General features: G+C 42.3%; 1 protein-coding gene across 3 annotated transcripts in view; it reads right to left on the minus strand.

The window, feature by feature from the left end:
* CHRM2 (cholinergic receptor muscarinic 2) overlaps positions 1-17443 on the minus strand; it is a 201410-nt gene that overhangs the window by 139891 nt on the left and 44076 nt on the right. For 2 of the 3 annotated variants that reach the window (XM_020792204.3, XM_020792203.3), the window contains exon 3: positions 1682-1750. The gene's annotated coding sequence lies outside the window, so the exon portion shown is untranslated. Of the gene's footprint in view, positions 1-961; positions 1751-17443 lie in introns of those variants that run through there. The other variant, XR_013536737.1, reaches the window with a different exon arrangement.

Raw genomic sequence — 17443 nt, forward strand, 5'->3', positions numbered from 1 at the left:
AGAAGATGATGGCTGGACTGGATGGGCTTTTGATCCATTCAGCAGGTCTCTATGAGCAGAACCAGATTTCTACTCAGATCAGACTGTGTGGGTAATGCATATGATTAAGAATATTTTGCATAGCTTCTTTAGCTCTGCAATATTTTTGAATACAGTAGGAAAGTGCATCTTGTGGCTTCCAGAATCTCTATTCCCATCATCATCTCCTACCATTGTCTTCTAGGACAGATGCAAGTTGCCATCCAACAACATTCGGAGTGCTAGGGGAAGCACTGCCTGTCCACCATTACTATCTAGGAAGCCAACTGTACAGTTCCTTGAAACTTCTTTGATTTCTCCATGACTGTAAGTACAGTGGTGTCTCGCTTAACGAGCGCACCGTATAACGAAGAATCCGTATAGCGATCCCTCATTGTTGCATTTTTACCGAGAGGGATGGGGAGATCTTCTGCATCAGTTGCAAATCGGTCTTGGCTTGATGTGCCTTGAAAGAGTTTGGAAAGTTATTTTTTAAAGGGAATTTGTTCCCGTTATCCCTTCAAGTGTTCCAAAAACCCAAAAGCCCACGGTCATCATTCACTGCAATGCTGGAAAAATAACTTGACACATTACTTACTGCACTGTTCTTTTTCATTAACTTCTGTTACTTTGGGGTGGGGAGAGGACCTTATGGTTGACAAGAGACACAAAATTCCTGTCAGACTGTCAAACTGTTGTAAAATGCCTTTATCAGTAGCTTTTGAAAGGAAATAGAAAATGATATTCATTATCATAGCAGAGCTTTGTCCTTGCACCTTATATTACTTTTGACATGTGACTCTGCTAAACTGTTAGTCAAAAAAGTAACTAGTCAACTACTTTACTTGCATAATGTTATGTCTAAGCTTTGTTAGTTGACATGGCTAGGTAGGGACACTGTTTCCTGCTCCACCTCATGCAGTATGCTGGGTTTATGAGACATGCAGAGTTACGGGAGGATTATGATTGGCTGGTAGTGGTGAAAAGCTAAGAAGAAAGGTACACTGCGTATTTTCCCTACAACCTCAATGCACTAGCTAGGGGAGTTACATTCACTAACCATAACACAGAGAAACAGCCCTTGTAACTTCTTGAAACTGCAACACAGACATGGTCCTTTTCTTGCCAGCACACAGGAAGATGGGAAAAGCTTATTAATTGGCAACACAACCAAAACTCAATCCATGGTGCAGCCAGTTGGGAAGGGAAAGGCATCAAAATAAGCAATATATTTTTCCTTTATTTCCTCTCTCACACACGCTGGTATTCAAGCCGTCTATTTCTCACCACCACCACTGACACCATCTCTTTTCATAGTCTCAGAAGCAATATGATGTAAGCAAAGAAAACACCACTCCAGATTCTGCCACAATGAGAAGTTTCTAAAAAGCCCAAAAATGCATCCGTGGGATCTCCTGATCGCACTTGCTGCCATCTCTTATTTGAAAGACGGTAACAACATGTAACAAAACTGACTCCCAGAGGCAGGTAGAATTCAAAAGAAAAGGATCCCTCCCTCACTCATCTTTATTCATCCCAGAAACAAAGAAGAACCTTAAACTTCACTCTCTTTTTTTTTATATTTTACCTTTGGAGACTTGGATTCAACATTTAGCTCCTGCCGCTACATTCACTGGTGACACAGGCCTCTTTTTACACCAACCTGAGGAATGAAGGGGATACGGCTCTCCTTTATTTCTCCGCTCTTGGTCAGTTCTCCAGGTATCATCATCTGCAGCAAGGAAAACGGGGCATCTTAAGCTTGGTGGCCGAGAAATTGCAATGATCAATTCAAAACAGGGTGATTTCAATACCATCTAATGCTCATCATTACATAATCAATGAACATTTGCATCTCATCATCACATGCAATCCTCAGGCCAAGTTTAGGAATATGGTAAAACATGGCGCCTGTCACTGCGTTGGTATCATTGCAGTGGTCACTTAGTCACTGAAAATGCAGAAGACCCAGATTTCCATAATAATAGCAACAAATTGCTAATTTATAGGTATTAGGGACGTAAACAATACTCTCTAAAGTCTTTGTACTTGGCTCTCTAGGCTGTCCTTCTTTGATGAGACGCCTCAATAAGGAATTTTGGAGCTCAGTTCCCCACTGTGCATCTTTGTGGCTGCACAGTCCCAGGAGAAGGGAATGGCAAACTGCTTCTGAGTGATTTCTACCTATAAAACTCTGAAAAAGATCACTGTAAATCCGACTTGACTTGACAGCACCCTAAAATGATGTTAACTATCACCATCAATTCTGAGCAAATGCGAACATATTTTTTTTCTCATCAGGACCTCCATAATTTGTACAAATCCTCAGCATAAAATGGGTATTCCTTTCCCTTTGAAAAACACAGTAAATCCATGTGGGCTGTGTTTAAAAAGATGCAAACCACCCCAAAAACTTCTAATACTTAAAAGCTTAAGCTATAAAGACATTGTTTTGCAAAATTTGTCTCATTTGCAGAATTCTGCTTAATTTTTTCCCCATCAAATCCTGGAACAATGGGCAGAGCACAAGAATTTAAGATCAACCGTCCCCCCTACCGTCCGATTCAATTCCTCTGCCACCCCGTTGCTTACTTAAAACCTCTCAACTGATAAAGCAACAGTTTTCATGCAACCTTGTTCATTTCTTCTCCCTCTACACATTTTCCTCCTTCTTTTAATTAGACTATAAAAGTATACTGTGACTTTCTGTGTTGCTGTGCACAGCTGCGAAAGCTCAAGGGTGAATAAAGCTGACAGGGAAAAAATTGCTCTATTCAAAACGTGGTGCTGGAGAAAAGCTTTACGGATACTATAGACCATCTGAAATGCAACTGAGTGGGTACTAGAGCAAATCAAACCTGGACACTCTGTTGAAGCAAAAAATTACTAAACTGAAGCTATTGATCATCATGAAAATGCAACACTGATTGGAAAAGATAGTAACAGTAGGAAAAGTTGATTGAAGCAGAAAAAGAGGAAGACTGAACATGAGAAGGGTTGATTCAAAAAGGAAGCAGGGCCTTGAGTTTGTGAAACCTGAACAGGGCTGTTAATAACAGGACTTTTTTGGATGCCATTAATCCACAGAGTAGCCAAAAGTCAGAAGCAACATGATGACATATACAAACAAGAATAGATTTCGATGCCACTTCAGTCTAGCATTCATTTTTTCCCCTGGCATGATGCCATCAGTTTGTGCCAAGGCTGAAGGGTCCAACAGAGATCCTATTTGCCAACATTTTATTAAGCTTCTAGGAAATTACAATGGTGCCTTGCTTTACGATTACCCCGCATTACGATGAATCCACTTTACAACGATCTTTTTGCAATCACAATTGCAATCGTAATACGATGGTCTAAATGGGGGAATTTCGCTTTGCGATGATCAGTTCCCTGCTTTGGAAACCGATTCTTCGCAAAATGATGATTTTTCAACAGCTGATCAGCAGTTTCAAAATGGCTGCCGGGTAAATAAAATGGCTCCCCGCTGTGTTTAGGGATGGATTCCTCGCTATACAGGCAGCGAAAATGGCCGCCATATGGAGGATCTTCGCTGGACAGTGAGTTTTAAACCCACTGGAATGCATTTAAAGGTTTTCAATGCGTTTCAATTGGCTTTTTATTTTCGCTTTACGATGTTTTCGCTTAACAGCGATTTTCCTGGAACAGATTATTGCCGTTATGCGTGGCACCACTGTATTGTTTTCCTCAGGTTATTTGTGACTGGATTCAGGGTAAGAAGGAGCCATTCTCTCTCCTGTACCCCGATGCCTTGCTTGTACTCTATTTAAATGAAGAACAAAACTGGAGTGGAGAAGACTCCTACAGAGGATTATTAGTGAGCTCTCTCTCCAGCTATGAATAAAAAAGAGTGAAAGATTGTTTATGACATAATTCTTTTATTCATATAAGCTTAGCAAAATAGCTCAATATGTTAGAAGTGTGATGGTCACGGACGTACCTGCAGCTAAAAACAAACTGAGGGTGGAGCAATGCCATGAAGAGTTTGAACAGGCAAAGGCCAGAATTATTATCATTAATTTTGAAGGCAGCTCCTTCTCTGCTTCTGATCCAACACCAACCCATGTTCTACACTCCTCATTAAAATATCTTCCATACACCAAATGAGAATGATCACATCTTTTCACAAACCACCAACACATTCCAAAACAATCTCTGAGCTGTACGGCTGTTCTTTTTTTTGTTATTATCTGCATGAATCATGCTCACGTTATAGTGAAGTGATTTATTGCCACGTTCCTCGATTCTGGCCCCCCCAGGTGACAGTAATTAACCTTTGCCAACTGGTGAAGTAGTTGCCGCCGTAAGCAATGTATCCCCTGACGAACTGTCCTGTAAATTATATAGTCATTCATTTCCACAGAGTGTGATTCTTTTTTTCCTGGAGGTCACTTCCTCAATTTGTCCAAGGCCAAAAAATATATACATTTTTTTTGGGGGGGGCAATAAATAAATCACGTAACACACCATATTATTCCACCTCTCCATTCCAGCTTCTGAAATGAACTTTTGTGAGAATCATCTAGACCAGTGGTTCTTAACCTTTTTGAAAGAAACGCCCCCTTGAGCCATTGAGGAAGTTATCATCGCCCCCCTCTTATTTCTTATTATATCTTATTTATTTGTTTGTTTGTTTGTTTGTTTAAGACACTTAAATCCAATGACCCCTGGTGTTTATTTAAGACACTTAAATCCAATGACCCCTGGGAAAAAAATTCAATTCCAAGAAAATGAAATGCCCCCCAAAAGTAACATTTAATGATTTCGTTGCAAGCAAATTTTAAGACTCAAAAAGAAATATAAAAAGGGCATAAAATGCAGGAACTAAAAATTTCAAGACGAAAACTCTGAAACTAAATTAAGATAGGAGGAAAATATATATTCATGCACATTGTAAAAAGGCTGCAGCCTTCTTCACAGGTTTGGCGTGCTCCAGCACCCCCTACCGCCCCCCTTCTGCTCCAGCGCCCCCACGCCGCCCCTTTTCGTTCTACCGCCCCCCTGAAAAATGAAATCGCCCCCTGGGGGGCATTATCGCCCAGGTTAAGAACCACTGATCTAGACCAGTGTTTCTCAACCTGGGGGTTGCGACCACCAAGGGAATCACAAACTGGCTTTTTTTGGGGGGGCAGCAGTTGGTCACCTTATACGTGTTGTAGCCTTTGTTAAATAACTTGTTCCTTGATCTTTTGGAGTAGGATATTAAAGTTAGTGTGTATGCTTATATGCAAGAAACAATCACTTTTGTGTGAGAAAGAAGCCACTACTTGCTACTTTCTATGCAAACATGGCTGGTGGGGGCCCGCAGGTTACTAGGCGATTATAAAAGGGGGTCACAACTGGAAAAAAGTTGGGAAACATTGACCTAGGCCTTCTGTAAGAATGTACTGCATCTGTTCCACCTCACAATGACTTGCAATGATATTTGTTTGCCACTTACTTGGTCCAGCCAAAACCCTTTGTCCCTCTTTTTTCTCTCCCTCATTCGTTCTCTGCTTTACACACTAGTGTCAGATTAACCAGATTCAAACCAAACTGGAAATGTTGGATTTTTAAAAAAAAATTACTATCTCTCAATCTCTGGTTTATTTGTCTTTTTTATTTATTGATGTTTATAACCCCCCTTCACCAGGGGTGAGCCACTACTCCGGGCAGTTTACAAACATGGAATGTAAACAGATGAACCCAACTCCCCACCCAGCCCTAAATGATCTAAAAATAACTCCACAAAAAGCCCACACTGGCAACGATGAAACCCAAACGGAATCAAAGTACAAGGCAAGGGAGGAGATAATGAAAAGTTTATCTAAAGATCAGTGCTTTTGTTTGCCTTCAGTTTTGGGAGGAAAGGGGCCTGGTGAGCCTACACCAGTTACACATTCCATAAAGAAGAAGCTATCACTGAGAAGACCCAGTTCCTGGTCGTAAATTTCAAGACCTCCCATGGGGTGGCGACCTGCTGCATCAAAGCTTAGGAGGTGCGGGTGATACAGTTGGCAGGTCTCTGGGAGAGGCACTCTGATAAGTAATGAGGTCTCAAACAGAACTCTAGCCGCCTAGAGTGGTCGCAAGACCAGATAGAAGGGATATAAATAGAATAAATAAATAAACTAAGCAAATACCCCTAACCAGAGCTGTCCACTCCCAAGACTCCTTTTCCATTCAGAACTGCAGGAGTCATAAGCAGAACACAATGAAACAAAGTAAAGAAGAGTTCTTAATCACTATTCAGTGGTCCATAGCCTTCCAACAATAACCCCTTTCCTTTCTCTTCTCCCTTGGTTTTGGATTCCAACATTTCATGACCAACGATTATGCTTGGTCTTCATTGGGCTACCCATTAGAGTCATTGTTCTCTGTAATATTTATTTATTTGCCACTTCTGAAAAACCTGGGTCTGCCTCAAGCTTGCCAATACCTCCCAAACCTTTTGATGCAGGATGGGTGCTGCTGTTTTGGTTCCATAAGCAATGACAATCACACCTAAAACAGACGAAAGGATACTGCTGTGCTCCTCTTTGAGTTGGTAAATTTAGGCCGAGTTATGACTGTACATGTGTGTGCGTGAGAGAGGGGGAATCGTGAGAAGTGGAGGAGAGAAGGAGAGAGAATTTGAGATGAGGAGAGAGAGCAGAGTTACCTTGAAGTCTGAGGTTGTTTACCTTAAAGGTAAAGGTTCCCCTTGACAATTTTTGTCCAGTCGTGTTCGACTCTAGGAGGCGGTGCTCATCCCCGTTTCCAAGCCATAGAGCCAGCGTTTTGTCCGAAGACAATCTTCCGTGGTCACATGGCCAGTGCGACTTAGACACGGAACGCTGTTACCTTCCCATCAAGATGGTCCCTATTTATCTACTTGCATTTGCATGCTTTCGAACCGCTAGGTTGGCAGGAGCTGGGACAAGCGATGGGAGCTCACTCCATCGCGTGGATTCGATCTTACGACTGCTTGGTCTTCTGACCCTGCAGCACAGGCTTCTGCGGTTTAGCCCGCAGCGCCACCACGTCCCCCTTGTTTACCTTTACACTACCTTAATTTACTCTCTCATACACACAGAGACATCAAATTGCAAACCAGTCATTTTCACTAATAAATGTAGGAAAGTTTGGAGGACAACAACAGATTTTGTTGAAGATAAAACAAGATAAAAATTGACTTCTAGGATGCGATCCTCGTTTTGTTTCATTTAGAACAGATCCTACCTCCGAGCCATCTTTGGTATCAATCATATATCACAAGTCAGAAGTAATTCCTATTAAGCTCACAGGGAATCCCTCCCGGGTATCTGCATTGAAGCCTCGGGATCATTGCCCGTGGATGGCCTGTTCTACTCCTCAGTGCTTATTTATTGACTGTGCCTTAGTTTTTATTCTCCACCATATAAAATTACCTTTTTTTCATCTTTGCTTGGGAAAAAAAATGCATATATTTGCCACATATCAGGAAATGAGACAAAAAAAAATGTTGAGCCAAAAAATAATGAAATTAATCCAGAAATGCCAAGAGGAAATAAGGTTGGAATTACATCCTGACATCATAATATAAATTCCTGTCATGTCAATCACCTTCTATGTGGTCCTTTTCGTGTGTGATTTACAGCATTTTTAGAAGACTGTGACATTTAACTTAATGTCCTTGAAATCTCGTGATTCTTTAAAAAAAAAATAACAGCCAGACAGATTTTTCGTAAGGGAAAAAAACACACACCATACAATGATTAATTTCCAAGATATTCTCTGACAGTACAGAAATTCCAGTAGGTTTAGGATTAGTAGTAGGTTTAGGTTTCAAGTGAGGTATGGGGTTAGGGTTAACAGGTCAGGTATTTACTGAATCCACTGATAATTCCAGTGTTTTCCTTCCAAGGGACCAACTTACTGGCAACCAGAATATACTACTTCTGCTTCTTCTGAGACGTGATATGGAACCCACTCCCCGCCCCACATATGCAATTTGCTGAGACAATAGCGAAACTGAAAAATAATTAATAATTTTGGTCTCAACTTGGTTTTTTCCCTACTAAAAAAGAAACACACTAAGTGGCTGAAATGTGGGGACACTGTCACATGAAGTATTGTAAACAAGATCGTAGAATGATTATGTTACACCTCTCATTCTGAGAAAATTCTATATTCATATGTGACAGAGATACAAAAAGATCCTGTCTCCTTGAATGATGATTAGAAAGGATTCTGATAGCTGAGAAAAAAATAATTGAAATATGTGGTCTTTTATTTGTTGTTCTACTGCTCTTCTGAGTCTCCAGACATGCCCTCTACCACTACCCCCATTAACATATCCATATTGTTTAGGGCTTTTTGTTTGTTTTGAACAAGTATGAAGGCTGGAAGGAGGGGGTATGTGTATTCTGTTACCATAGGGGTAGCAGGTTAGTTTGTTGTGACAAAAATGCCATTTGCGGCATCTCAAAGTCTCACTAAGTTTTATTGGCATCTCTTTTCATGGACGGCCGCCCGCCCACATCTTCAAACGCATGGGGTGGGCTTCAGGAGAGAGCTATAAACGAAGTGCCTCTGGCTAGAGACACAGCAGGCAGGCTGTTTATATTGGCTTTTCTGGTTTTGCTTCCTTGTTTCTTTACTTTCGAATTTCCCCCGTATGAGTTGGACTTCCGACATTGGGTTACGTGCCCTTTGATCTCAAGGTGAGAGCAAAAAGCTGTTCATGAGGAAAAAGTGAGGGCAGAAGAACATATACGTAGTCTTTCCCACATGAATACTGTGACTGGAGTGTACCCATTCCCACACTCACTATGAAGCGACGACACAAGGCAGCTTAAGACAAGACATGTGTTGCCTCAAATGGGCAGGGATGACACAAAAAGAACAAGAACAAAAAAAAACGCCCTTGGAGAATTACAATGCTCTAATCTGCATTTCACTGATGGGCAAACGAAGGCCTTTCCGGATGGCTGCCTTTAATGCAACAAGATGAGAAGCTGTTAGTCAGTTATTGTGAGGACACAAATGTTTTTCCTCAAAGTAGCACAGTCATTGCTAGCAGCAGCAGGAGGTTGCGGGGAGCAGAGGCGGGAGGCGGGGTGCAGCGGGGGAAGAGGGAGGATGACGATCCAGGCATTTTTTACTCAAAGCGGGCCTTCTCTTGCAGAGAAATGTAATTTCTTCAGCACTCCGATCACCAAGGTTTGAGGGTCAAGCTACAGTCTACTTGAAATTCACAGTATGTATCCGTGTGTAACTTTTTTTTAAAAAGGGGGGATCCAAAATAGGGCTTCACAGATTCATCCTTTCAGACTATGGGTCTCAGAATTTTCCAGGCAGTGTGGTTAATGGGAGTTCTAATCAAAAACACTAATCTGCATAGCTGTACTCTAGAGAAAATGCATAGCTCTGTTCTTCCTTGAGACCAGACATGGACGTGGGGGAGAAAAGTTCTTTGTCAGAGGGAAGTTGAAAAGGAACGCTTATGTAGTCAGTGGTGCCAAAATCTAAGGTCAGAAGGTGGGTCCTTTGTGATGTCACAGAGGTCTTTTAAATCCCTCTGCACGTGCAAAAGTACATGCACATGGGCACACGCATGCCTATCCAAATCAGGGTTGTACATGTTTCCTTTTGAAAGGAGTATTAAGTGGATAATCCTTTTAAAAGGGATATCAAGCCGCAAGTTGTCTTTTTAACATAATGTGCCATTTGCTTCGGCATCAATGACTTAACCTAAAATCAAGCAGCATCCATTAATTGATGAAGTACATTAAAGGTCCATGTTTGACCCTAACCAAATCCTGTTGGTTACTGGTGCCTGCAGAAGGCAAACAGCATACACCATAGCAGTTTCTCACTGCTATTTAACGAGTCACCACTTGGACCTTGGGCTGTGGAAGTCTGGTGGGCTGGTGTCCACCCCAAAAATCCCAGTGCAACAGGATTTTGGCCTATGAATGAAGATGGGTGAGCAGACACCTATAAGGCAGTTAGAACTCCTTTTTAAGCATGCCATTGCATGCATCCTTTTCCTTTGCTTTATTCATCTATCTAAACCAAGCCATGTCTTCCACCAGCAAAAACAAAAAGGAGAGTTAGGAAATACATAATTTGGCTATTTTTGCATGGCGGGGGGGTGGGGGGCAAAGGTTTGCAAGGCAACCCAAGGGAAAAAAAACTGTTTAGTTTGCTTATTCTTTCAACTTTGGCATTTCACGCACAGCAAGGACAAAAGGACTGGCTGGTTAGGAAACGACCCATCCTAACCTGAACAATTTGTACAAATTTCAGTTAGCGGGGACAGTCTTGGTAAAAAATCTTTCTCACAATTCAAGAACTTTATTGTAACTCTTCACTTATTTTGGTGAGAATGTTGAAACTCAAAAAGATTAATCCCTACTAGAGATGGGCACAAACCGTCAGTTCGGTGGTGTGTTGGTTCGCCTCCTGGCCCAACAAGTGTTCTGCAGTTCCAATGCAGTTCTGAGCTCTGCTTTCTCCAGCAGGCACCCACTCAAAGGCAGCACCCAGAGGAGGCAGGGCTGGGAACCATATCAGAACTGTGGAACACCCGTTGGGCTAAAAGCCAGACGGCACAAACCACTGAACCAGTGGTCCATGCCCATCTCTAATCCCTTTTGAGTAAAATTACAAAAGATTTTGTACATTTTTTTTTTTTTGCAGCCCAGGCATTTTTTCCCCCTCAAAAATTTTTGTGCACATATTTTTCACACAAAAGGATATTTGATGCAAAAGGCAAGGTTTCCCCACCTTCTAATGCTTCTGCTGCTTAAGAAAGGAAGTATTAACATTTATACTGTAGTGCAGGAGGAAACCATCTTGTGTTGTTATTGTTTAGTCGTTAAGTTGTCTCCGACTCTTGGTGACCCCATGGACCAGAGCACGGCAGGCCCTCCTGTCTTCCACTGCCTCCTGGAGTTGGGTCAAATTCATGTTGGTAGCTTCAATGACACTGTCCAACCATCTCATCCTCTGTCATCCCCTTCTCCTCTTGCCTTCACTCTCTCCCAACATCAGGGTCTTTTCCAGGGAGTTTTCTCTTCTCATGAGATGGCAAAAGTATTGGAGCCTCAGCTTCAGGATCTGTCATTCCAGTAAGCACTCAGGGTTAATTTCCTTCAGAATTGATAGGTTTGGTCACTTTGCAGTGCAGGAGACTCACAAAAACCTCCTCCAGGACCACAATTCAAAAGCATCAATTCTTCAGCGGTCAGCCTTCTTTATGGTCCAGCTCTCACTTCCATCTTGTAGGACATGACAATTATTTCAGCAGGGTGTCTTGATGTGTGCAGGCACCCTTTCTTATGTAGAATTTGCTCTTAATTGTCTTGTGAATTTTTCTGTTTATGGTGTGTGTGTATGTGTGTAGTGTTTTTAAGTGTGGCCGGTAGCCATTTTAAATTCTGGGTATGGTTTACATACCTGGCCAGTAAATAAATAATAATATTAATAATTATTATTATTTATTAATAAATAATAATAATGAGAACATCTGTAAAATTTTATTGCAGCCTTATTATTGAAAGCACCAGGAGATTCCTTGCCATCATCACAGGCAAGGAGCATATTGCAGTTCCTCATCCACATGTGAAAGGAGAAGGCATGGAAGGATGTACATTCCCCAGTAGCGAGTGAACGCCCTAGTCACAAATGTTGGAACCGGAAAACTATGGCTAATCCAGAAAGAAAGTAGAAGTCAGTCTATTAATTCTACCTAACACTAAATGAAAAACACTGTTATCACTTTCCAGTGCAGTTTTCTCTTTGTGGTGCTTTCTATATTGCTTTTCCTGGTTGCTTCAAAACCACGTCTCCGCCTCCTGGTGCCTGCTGATGGATCCGAGGTTATAAAACAGATCATCTAATGGAACGGTTACTCCAGAAAGAGCTGTGTTTTTCAACCTCATGCCAAGACTGCTTTAGTAGGGTCCTCTAAGTTCACTCCCAACGGATCCGCCTGGGCAAATTACTTGCAAGACATCAAACATTCATTTTAATGAGAACTGAAGAGAGGGCCTCCTCACACATGCTCTTCCTTACTAATGACAGCTAAACAGGCCAGTTATTATTAATGTCAGAAGGAAAGTGGTAACTGTATGTTTTGTACATGCCTTCTTTTCCTTTTCCCTTTGCCCATTTTCTGTGGGCAAGAGGCGGGGGGGGGGAGAGATATTATTTTGAAAGTGTCTGTGAAGAGAGGAAGAACGATCACAAGAGAGGTGCCCGGTTTATTCTCATGCCACCAAGGCTCAAGTGCCAGCCCTCAGCTGACAGTGTCAGGTTAAATATAGCAGGCAGACTAACGGTGGCCTCCCCTTTAATGTCACTGTCACAGCTTTCACCAGCTTCGAATGCATCATTAAAGCTATAAAAGTGAACGTACTGGTAGCAAAAGATGCCTCTGGGACAGAGAGGGGACTTCAGCGGGGGGGAAAGGGAAGAACAAAAATCCACCCCTCCTTTTCATTCCCTGCCACTATCTCCCCATTTCACTGAAGGAAACTGCAGTCACTAAACGCTGGAGGAAAGCCAACCAAGTCTGGTTTTTAATTTGGCATAAGCTTTCAGGGAATGCACCCCACTTTTTTTTTTAAGGCATGGAGGATAGCCTTTTAAATAGACAACTATAAATACACAAGCAGGAGGGAAACGTCATATGTAACACAAATGCAAAATGCCCAGCATGGCATAGCTGTGACAGTGGTTGGTAAGGGTTGTTTAACAGCCCTGGGGTGTGTGTGACTCGTAAAGATCTTAATGGTGGTCACTAAGAACCATTCTTGTTGGGTGACAAGTCTATCCATGCCTAGATAAATATCACCTCCCAAGGACTGTTAAATTACCCTTATCAACCAGTGTTAACAGTGATGGATTTTTGTTGCCCCATTTACTATCACCAGTGGTCACAGGTTCTGGAAGCTGATGCTGCACAGCATCTAGGAACCCATGTTTAGGCTTTGAACCATATGTAAAAACCAGCACCTGGAACTAGACTCAGAAACAAATAGAAACTCAATGAAGTTGGATGAAGATGCGAGGAGAGCCATGGTAGTTCAGACCAAAGAGCCACCCAGTCTGGTACTCTTTATTTAACAGGGAGCAGTAACTTGCCTTTGGAAAGCATGGAGGAAAAACATGAAAATCCTGTTGCTTTTCCCCACCATCTGCTATTCAGAATAGGGCTTGGAAAAGCCATTTTTTGGCTCCACGGCTCTCAAAATCATAGTTATCATGACCAGTAGCCATTTTCTTGGGGATTCTTGGAAAAGTAATCCACCAATATGACTTAATTCTGTGAGTATGAAAACAACATTTAGTTTCAGCAGCTACTAGCATCCCATGAATAAAATCAGATATGCACAACTGCAGGTGGTCCCACACCCAGAACATCATGGGCCACACCTGCCCACTTTTCTGAAAAAAAGAAAAAGAAAAAGAAATGGTTTTTCACAGAGTTGAGGCTATTTTGGGTGCAATCAAAACATCAGGGGACCAAAATAGCCTTAACATTTATAGTTGTCCCTCAGAGGCTTGTGGGAGCATGATTCTTGATTTGGGGCCTATTTTTTTGGGGGGGGGAATGGGGCCCCTGGAGATGTAACAAGTTCTCTTTTCCTGAATCAGACAAATCAAGGTTCTGGACTTCTTTCCAAAATACAGTCTCTCTGTTCACATTAGGTTCCATCACAGGATTTCACCTCTAGTTTAGAAACCTGAAGAGAAAACGACATTGTGTTTGGGCCTCTTAAGAAATGGTGTGCAACAAACATACGATAAATTCATTGTCATTACATCTGGAAGTCTTGATGAAAGATAGCGCTTGAAAAGAATATTAACTCCCCTTTCGGAGAAAATATGTTTCCGGTTCCCTAGCCCTGCTAAGAAGTATGACGCATCAAGAGCCTTGTACTGCTTAAAACAAGCAAATAAAGTTAAGCCTGAGAAATTGCACTAGGCAATTTCTCCTCCATTTAATTTGATAAATCAATGGCTGATACAAGACGAGAATCAGTGCTCTGACTTCCCATGATGATTGCATTTGAGTTCAGACTAGTCTAGATCACACAGAGTCACTGTTCATGCACGTTAAGGGAGGGCTGTAGCACATTTTTTGTACATGGGTCATTCAAATGATGCAGTCGATTCCACAGTTCATCTAAAATGGTGAAGGAATGGGGCTGTGGTTGTTCCAGAGACAGTAAATGTGTAAACTACCCCTTGTGTGTATATTATTTTTTTAAAAAATTATAAACTGTAGAACAGCGATTCCCAACCTTGGGTCCCCAGATGTTCTTGGATTACTACTCACAGAAATCAAGACCAACACAGCCAGTGGTGAAGGCTTCTGGAAGTTATTGTCCAAGAACACCGGGGGGATCCAAGTTAAGGAACTACTGCTGTAGAAGAATCTGAAAGCTTTCAGCTTACAAGCTTAGAAAGCCCTGTTAAAATTAAAATCAAGTCTTTGATGATTAATCAATTACAGATCTTCTTAAAACAGATAAATCCTAAGGCTTTCAACAGAGTACACGTTTTTCAAAACTTGTTCATAAAAACATCTCCCCAGGTTTTACACCAACTTCACCTCTGATGGAGAAATGTCTCTGTTTATAAACACCTCTGCTTGCAAACACACTTGGGAGTTTGCAGGAGCAGAAGTCAAACCTTCCTTTCTAAAGGAGTAACCTCTGAGAAATAGGTCCAAGGAGATGCCCCAGAGAGTTTCCCCAAGCCATGCAGGGAGGGAGACTACATTTATAAAAAGACCCCTAGTGTGGGACCTTTGTCTTGTTGAGGGTCCCCAAGGGAGAATTATGGCAACTTCTGGCTCCTCTACAAAACTCCCTATTGAAGGGAAAGGAAGAGGAAGGCTCAGAAGGAGCAACTCTTTAGCCTGAAGCCTGGGGGACCTACTGCCACTGCAAAAAGAAAGCCAGCACCAGGAAGAGAAGGAGAAAAAGCAAACAACCCGTTCTGGAACCACCACAAAGAGACTCCCAACTCCACTGCCCTCACTGTGGGCATGCCACCCCTCACTGCTGATGGCAAGACAATTACTGAGTCTTTTCGAACTAGGAGCCTCAGCACCAACAGCCACCCCTGACGTCAGGGAATAGAACTGAGGTTGGGAGAAACGTCCCACATCTTTCAGTGAAGAGAGTCGAAGGATCACAGACTTTATATAGTGATGCCACTTCAGTGAAAAGAACTGGATGGAAGGAAGTTAAGTTATTGTGTGTTACCCCCTTCCCTGTTATAAGAAACTCTGTTTTGTTGCATCCCTTATGTCTGGACTCTGGAGTTCATGGAACATAAGATGGAAGAAAGGAACCCAGCTGAGCCAGTGGGTTTCACACCGGGATATCACAAAGAATCTGCTGAAAACTCAGGAAGAGGGAGCAGCTGACCCAGAAGCCATCTTTCTCCCTCCCTTCCCCTCCCACCCCCTCTCTCTGTCTCTAAGGATAAACTCCCATGAAAGTTCTCCGTGCAAAAAACAGCAAGCAGAGGATTGTGTATGCTGCTCCAAGATCTTTCCAGGAAATCTCGGGTTCGAATGCAACACAGATCCATTAATGTATGAGGTTCAATGATCCTAGACCAGCAAGATATGACAGTTGTGCCTTGCTTTAAGATTGCCCCGTATAACGACAAATCTGCTTAACGATGCCTTTTTTGCAATCGCAAAAGCGATCACAAAATGATGCTTCCTATGGGCAAAATCCGCTGTGCGATGATCGGTTCCCTGCTTCGGGAACTGATTTTTCACATTAAGACGATCAGCGAACAGCTGATCGGCGGGTTCCAAAATGGCTGCTGGCTGAAGAAAATGCCCCCCCACTGCTTTCTAGGATGGATTCCTCGCTAGACAGGCTCTGAAAATGGCCGCCGTATGGAGGATCTTCGCTGGATGATGAGTTTTTAGCCCATTGGAACGCATTAACCAGGTTTTAATGTGTTTCAATGGGTTTTTTTATTTTCGCTTTACGATGTTTTTGCTCTAGAGCGATTTTGCTGGAACGAATTAACATCGTTAAGTGAGGCACCACTGTAGTTGAAATATTATCCACAGGACTGAAACCTTTATTTCATACAATCCTTGTGAATACCAACAGGGCCCACAGATTCTGGATACGGTGCGGTCCATCAAAGAGGAAGCATAGGAGACATGCTATTGATCCATCTAGGAGTTTCATATCATACATATCAAAATATTTTTTTCTGGGGCTCCCCATAGATATGAGGTGAAACACCCGCACATGCTCAGCTCATTAGCCCTACCCTGGTTTTGTACCCTACTATTGATTTGAAACACCAGCAGTTGGTTGCCAACGTTGCGTGGAAATGGGAGTGACAGGCACGTAGACACTGCCCTACCCCAACCAATTCATTTAAGTCTACAACTTAGCTGAGGAGCAGGAAAAAAAGACCCTTCTCTCTCCCCAAAATTAGAAATATTTCTACTTTGGTGCTGCTTCCTCTTCTCCATAGTCCCAGAGTCTGCAGTTCAGCAGGAGAACAAAGGACAGTTTCCAGAAAGGAATCAAAAAGAGAATGTTCAGCAGGAATAGCATTACATCATCCTTCCTCGACCTGGAACCCCATCCACCCCAGGGGACTACATCACACATCATCTCTCCACCAATGCTTGGGAATCATGGGAACGGTAGTCCAAGATCCAGGAGGCACTGAGTTGGGGAAAGAAGGCTCTTATACATAATTTTGAAGTGACTGTCCTTGAAAAATGGATTAAAAGGAGAAATATAGCAATATAAGAGTGTATTAAAAATGTGCCGAGAAAGACTTGAGAGTCTATACTTCTGTGAACCCTTGGCAACAGCAGTTTTCCTTCAGGTCATACTGGCTGTTGACTTCTAGCCACTGCCAACAGGCCTAGGCAGTCATGCGGACGCTGCTGTGACGTGCTGGCATCTACACAGTTTGCCTTTGGCCTCTTGGTCGCAGCACATTTTTTTTAAAGTGGAGACATGTGCACTCCCCTTCTTGAAAACACTGCTGGAGATGTTTTCACTGTTGTCAACACTGTTACAGATATTTGCTCTTAAGTAAGGATATAAGAATTATTGGTCAGTTACACTGGGCCATTCATATTTTTAAATCTCTCTCATGTCCCTGCCATCAGATTGTTGGTGAAACTGGTGAATTTGAGTTAAATTCCTTACTAAAAGCAAACTGAATTAAACCATCTACCATTTGTAATGGGCCAAATTCAAGTCTAGACAGTCTCAGGATGTGGCGAGGCACAGTCTACCTGCTTGTTCGACAGCCGGTCCCTCCCAGAAGGTGGCAGCCCATATTCAGTACCACTGAAAGGAATGGTGAACCACTTCTGAGTGTTCTTGACCCGGAAAACTCTGAAAAGGGTTGCTATAAGTCAGAACTGACTTGACATAAATATTAT

This window comes from Pogona vitticeps, chromosome 5 (genome assembly GCF_051106095.1).
Source record: "Pogona vitticeps strain Pit_001003342236 chromosome 5, PviZW2.1, whole genome shotgun sequence".
In the NCBI taxonomy this organism is placed as follows: Eukaryota; Metazoa; Chordata; class Lepidosauria; order Squamata; family Agamidae; genus Pogona; species Pogona vitticeps.